The sequence below is a fragment of the Pistacia vera genome, unplaced genomic scaffold (assembly GCF_008641045.1).
Source record: "Pistacia vera cultivar Batoury unplaced genomic scaffold, PisVer_v2 Contig347, whole genome shotgun sequence".
NCBI classification, from domain to species: Eukaryota; Viridiplantae; Streptophyta; class Magnoliopsida; order Sapindales; family Anacardiaceae; genus Pistacia; species Pistacia vera.
In genome coordinates this window covers 2,573,324-2,579,807 of record NW_022196165.1, presented here as the reverse complement: position 1 = coordinate 2,579,807, position 6,484 = coordinate 2,573,324, and positions in this window count along the sequence as shown.

The window sequence follows — 6,484 nt, the reverse complement described above, 5'->3', positions numbered from 1 at the left end:
TGAATCAAACTTGTATAGTCAGGCCCAAACTAATTCTCTTCAGAGGACTGACAAATTACATGGAAACCCCTAAGGTTTTGATGATAACTCAACGCCCACAAATTTTGCAAACTATTAGACATTCCAGATATTAAATTATTAATCTTTATCAATTTTAATTTTCTCTTACTGGCTTCTTCCAATCATATTTTTTTAATTTTACGTATTTATAAAATTAATTAAAAACATATAAATTTTTTTATATTTATTTTTACTCAAAACTTAATTCAGTAGTTCATAAGGGTTTTTTTATATTTATTTTTACTCAAAACTTGTGCATAATTCAGTAATTCATAAGGGAAAGTTTCATGAATTCTGCCTAATCATAAAAGCCCTTACATATTTTAACGGACCATTGATGAAAACAGGTACTATTTACCATATTTTGAAACTTTATAGAGTTTATAGATCTTTACTAAAAATTCAAGGTGTTTCAGTTTTTTCCTTCAAGTAGGAGCCTTCTTCGAAGCTTCACAAATGTCTTTTAATAATTTAATTTCTGTTGACTTGGTCTTCTGCTTTTCTTCATATCAAGGCTATATTTGGCTCAATATTATATCTACACTATATCCTAGTGTTATATTCTAAAAACAAAAAAATGTCTTTGTTTTAATATTTTTAAAATCTTATTCTATTTTATTTATCTTACAAAACATTAATAATTATATTTCTCATAAAGATCATTTAATTTAATTTTTTCAAAATACTATTTTAAAAATTATCAAATAATGAACCAAATGAAGCCTAAAATTTAGTTCCATATTTTTTAATAATTTCATCTTCAATTTTTTTTTTTTTTTTTTTGGGTCAGGTTGAATAAGAGAAAAAAAAAAATTATTGATACTCATTTAGGATAAATGAAAAAAAATAAGGTATCAATAACTTAATTTCATGAGTAATGTTACACTCATAACCTTTTCTCACAATCCCGATGTGATAGTTCGTAATTGATCAACAGGAATTTATCATGTGAGACTCAAGTGGGATCCATTATAAACTAACTAATTATAAGTTACCACATCAAAGTTGTGAGAAGAAATTTATGAGAAGAGATTGTGATTGTACATTTTTCTAATTTCGTTGGTTTACAATTTTACATTGATGTGATACTTTCATTGTACCCAACAATATATGTCTTGTTAGTCTGGCTAATGCTTTAATGACGGGGTATGCTTGTGAAAAACAGTGTCACATTCCCCGGACACTAAAACTTAGGGGTTGTTTGTATAGTTTTAAGTCTTTTGATTATTTGTTCATTATTATTATTATTATTATTACTTGTTTTGAGATATAATCATTTAATAGAAAAGGTAAAATTTTGTAATTTAAATCTAAACACTGAAAAATTGTAAGGAGCACATTAATTAAATTACCTAATGTACCCTTATTTTTAATAAATATAAATTTATATAAAATATTAAATAAAGTCTAAAATTTACTCATTTAGAAAAAGTTTTAAATATCTTAATCAAAACATTAGCCGGAATCGGTTGCCAGAAATGGGGCAATGGTGCTGGAATCCAATGGCCAAATTGAAAGAGAGAGAGAGAGAGAGAGAGAGAGAGAGAGATCGTTTAAATATGATCATTTTGATATCAACATTAAATCTTAAAATAGTTGACAATTTTTCCAGCACTAGACCTGTCAACCATTTTCTAAGTTAAGATTTTTATATTAATAACCATATTAACCTACACTTATTACCAACAATTAATAATCAATTATAACTTATAATCAATTATTCTTTCATTCACCACCAAAAGAGAAGCTATGACATTTTTGCTCCAAAACACCAAACACCAAAACCCTAGCCCATTCTCTCCATGTCTCTATCAATTTAACTATTCAAACATCATATTCATCACTCCTAAACACTATGGCAGGGAATTGGAATTGAAATACCATACAAATCATCCAAAACAAGTTGAGATCGCCTCCTACATGAATATTAGGATATAATCAATTGCTGGGGTTTTTCTTTGCTGTCTTTTTTACATTTTTTGGGAGATATTTTCATACTTTTACATTTACAAGTCTCTTGGTATCTTTTCTTAAACATGTCTACTTTCACTAACTAGTTGGATGTTTGGCTTCAACATCTTTTCTCTACAAACTTCGCATTTAGTCTTCTTTGGTTAACTCTATTGATGACAAGACTACAACAAGTCGCTCTTAGAATGAACTCTTGTGTGAAGGTCGCGGGGTGGCTCGTTGTTACTCAGAAAGCGTAGTCGAAGTCCAAGAAAAGGGGTACAATGATCCACAATTAGGCCCAAACTAATAATGGATCCTTCCTAATTTGTAATCCATTTCAATGTAATTTTCCTATTATTTATTATTTTGCACGAAACACAATAGACCACCAACAATAATTATAATATAAAATTAATGTAATTAATATGAGGATATCTTGTGATATTAAATTTGGAAACTTTTATTTAGATATCATTAATTTTAAAAAACAAACAAAGAACATATCTTAACAATTATAAGTATTAGGTCACACATAATTCCATTAAAAACATAACCTTACTCTCCATCCTCGCCCTTATGCAGTTAAGCCTTCCTTAATTGTAACACTTTTTGTTTTTAATTCTTTATATATAATGAAAAGAAAAAAGAGTTAATAGTAAAGATAATATCATTTAAAAGTGTATTGGGCTAACCATGTAATTTAGCCATATTAACCAAAATTATATTATGAGCATTGAGCTATCACTTAGACACAATTTGAGGGTACGTTTGGTACTATCATAGCTCATAATATAATCACTTTTAACCGTATTGTAAAAATAATCTTAATATATACTTCAAAATTGTCCCCATGAGCAAATGCCCCTCAAATAGCAAAGTGACATTTGATGGTCCCGGCGACTTATTTGTTTCATAACTGTTTGAAGAAAGTAGACAGAAGATTAGGCCATTTTGAAGAAATGAAGAATTTAGTTACTGTTCAAAAGTTAGTTAAATACAATTAACGGACAAGGACTAACAGAGTTAGGCTGACAAAAATGAATTTCCGTACAAAAGTAACAGAAGTGCAAAGTCTGTTTAGTCCATTAATCCACTTAAGTTGAGTGACGTCGTTTAAATTACAAAGCAAAATCAAAATTCAGATTTTGCTTTAGACTGAAAGGACGGGGATTTTTTAAAGTTCTTTTCAGAGACAAAGTCGTTGCTTCTTAATCCTACGGTTTAGAATTCATAAATATGTGTTCGTTTCTTTATTTTTTGTACGTCTTAGATTGCATTCACATGGATTGCCAGTCTGAACCATATATAAACAGAAGTTGTGCATGTATATTAATTTTCTTCCCTTAAACTTTCAATATATCTTTGTCTATAATATTTTTGATCTTTTATCACTTGGTTATAATACGATTATTAGAAAATTATAAGAATCAATAATAATATACTTTTTTGGTAGGCAAAAAAATTTATTCCTTAAGGACGGTCCCCAACCTTTTACAATGGGCCGTCCTTGAGGTTTACAGTCTTAATATTGGAGAATTGATATAAAATCAGAAAACCAAAAAAAAAAAAAAAAAAAAAGTCATTTTCTTAATATTGGAGAGTATTATAATTTCTAGATATTATATTAACCATGTTTTTAATTTATATAAATTGTGGTACAAGTTAGATTCTTTATAGTTATAATTGTTCTCTTAATCCTGGCATGTGTCATATTCTGAATGGATGATTCCTTGGGGAATCAATTTTTCTTTTTTATGCTCCAAAACAAATAGATAAATGTGATTGGGGTATTGAAATAATCATGCAACCTTATCATAGACAACAATCTCTTTCAATTATCACCTACTATTCTCTATCCCATTGCACCAACACCACCACCAAGAGTTAATTAATTAAATTTGGAATCTGGTTGATGTTTGATAATATCTATTCTATGAATTATTTAATAATTTGATTATGAAAGTTAGTGTAGCAGTGATCTCGTCAGGTGGATAAATGGTGGAAGCACTTTTGCATTTACTTTTAAGATACCTGCCATCATTTTCTTACTATGCATTTTCTTTAGTTCACAACAGAGAAAACCTTTTACTTTCTTTGACCGATCGGTTCGGAGTTCATCTTCAGAATTGTGTAACACGTTCAAAGCTGTAAGTTCTTCAGNAATAATAGAAACTCCCCCATTATTTACATTTCACAAATATTTCATTATAGTCCAGGTTCCAAAATAGGTTCTAAACAGGTTCCAATATAGGTTCCAAAACAGGTTTCAAACAGGTTCCAAAACAGGTTCCAAAACAGGTTCCAAACAGGTTCCAAAATAGGTTCCAAAACAAGTTCCAAACAGGTTCCAAACAGGGTACCCCCTACAGGTTCCAAACAGGGTACCCTTTTTACAGGTTCCGGTTCCGGTTCCGGTTCCTCCGGGGGTAAGAACCAGAACCAGAACCGGAACCGCATAGTAGCGGTTCCAAAAAATTGGAACCGGAACCTACCTGCACAGTGCAGGTTCTGGGTAGGTTTCGGTTCCGGTTCTTACCCCCGGTTCCGGTTCTACCCGCTACCCGTGCTCACCCCTTCTGCTTATAAATAAATTTGACTTGAATTTCTAGTTAGTTCCAAAATTTCTAGATGCTTTGATTTCAATATTAAAATTTACCTATAAATTTTTTTTAAATATGTGTAAATGTCTATATAAGCTCCACCTATTTCCAAAATAACCCTTATATTTATATTTCCAGTGTCCACATATTACACTGTTCAAATCCATGATTTGAACATATTATTCGTCCATGATTTTTAGCCAATCATGAAATGAATTTTTTTTTTTTCAAATATTTTTACAGGTTTAGAAAATAATTTTGTATGAATTCATCTATCTTTGATTTTATTTTACAATACAAAGTTGCTATATTCTCCATTGTGCAATTAAAAGAATAATTACTAATTTCTTTATGATCCTTTAGAAACATTTAGATATAATTAAAACTACATTATAATTGTAAACATGAGCTTATATTAAAAATATATTCAAGTAACATCAATTGTAAAATTTAAAATATAAATGATCGTATACTAAAATATAAAAAAGATAAATATTATTGAATTAAATAATGACTAAACATCTTTTGCGTCTTATTTAGTAATTTTTTTAATTAATAAAATTGTAATTAAAGAAAAAATAGTTATCGGGTCTAGGTTCACTCTATAATCTTTTTTATTGAAAGATATTTTTCCATATTTTTATTTATTTACTAGATTTATTTAAACATATTTTTCTTTGTATTTATATTTCTACTTTTATAACCATGAAAATGAATATAAATAAATCTAAAAGTAGATATATTAGAAATTGTCGGGATAAAATGAAAAGGGCCAAGGCCTAAATAGATTTGGGCAAAGATAATCAAATTGGGCTCCCATTAAGCCCAAACACAAAATTCAAGGTGAAGATTTAAGGAAAGTGATTTTTAACCACAGTCACTATCCCTTATTGTTAAATACACCTATGTTATATATATTTTTTCTAAATCTATTTAAATTATTTAGTACCAAAAATAGTCTTTCTTAATTATGTTTAATTAGGGCTTTTATTTACCCCATTGTCCCCCTAATTTTAAACTTAATTAGGGTTTTTTATTACACCTCTTTTTCCCATGTCAAACTTAAACATGGTTTCTATTTACACCACTTTTTCACAATTTCTTAATTAGTTTTTTTTTTTTTTTCTTTAGTACTCCTTTTTCCCAATTTCAAATTTAAAGCTAGCTTTTTTTTCTTTTCTTCAAATCCAGATTTAAATTCATCTTGTTGTGTGATTAATTTTCCATAGCATTAATAATATATTTTCATAAAAAAAAAAGAATGATTTGAAATTAAAAAAAAAGTTAATGATTTAGAAAATTTAGGTTTAGGGTTTATGTAAGAATTAAAGTTTAAAAATTGGAACAAAAATATAAAATAAAGAATCGTTGTACTTAGAAATTATTATGTCATTAAGGTTGTAATCCATATAAAATCACATTTCTTATCAAAACATTACTCCAACATTATATACAGTCTGATTTAATAGTCACTATATATTTCTTAAATATAAATCGTATAATTAATCACTAGAGAGGTTATACTAACAGCCCATTGGTGCCTTTTCTGATATTAGATTTATATTTTGTGATTAGGAAGGTGAGAGATCATGACTAACTAGATAGAAAATCTAACACCTTAATGTTACACTCAAATCCAAAAAATAAAATAAAAATTAAAGCATGATTTCATTCTGTGTGTTCTAAATGAAAATAAAAACCAATCAAACGGATCATAATTACTACTATTTGAATTATGTACCAAAGGTAGGAACTAAAAACGAGGTCTACTATCAAGGACAGAGCTACTAAGGGGTTAGTGAGGGCTGATGCCTTCACTGACTCTAGAACTACTTATATTTTAACATTAATATGCCTTTATTTTATTTAAT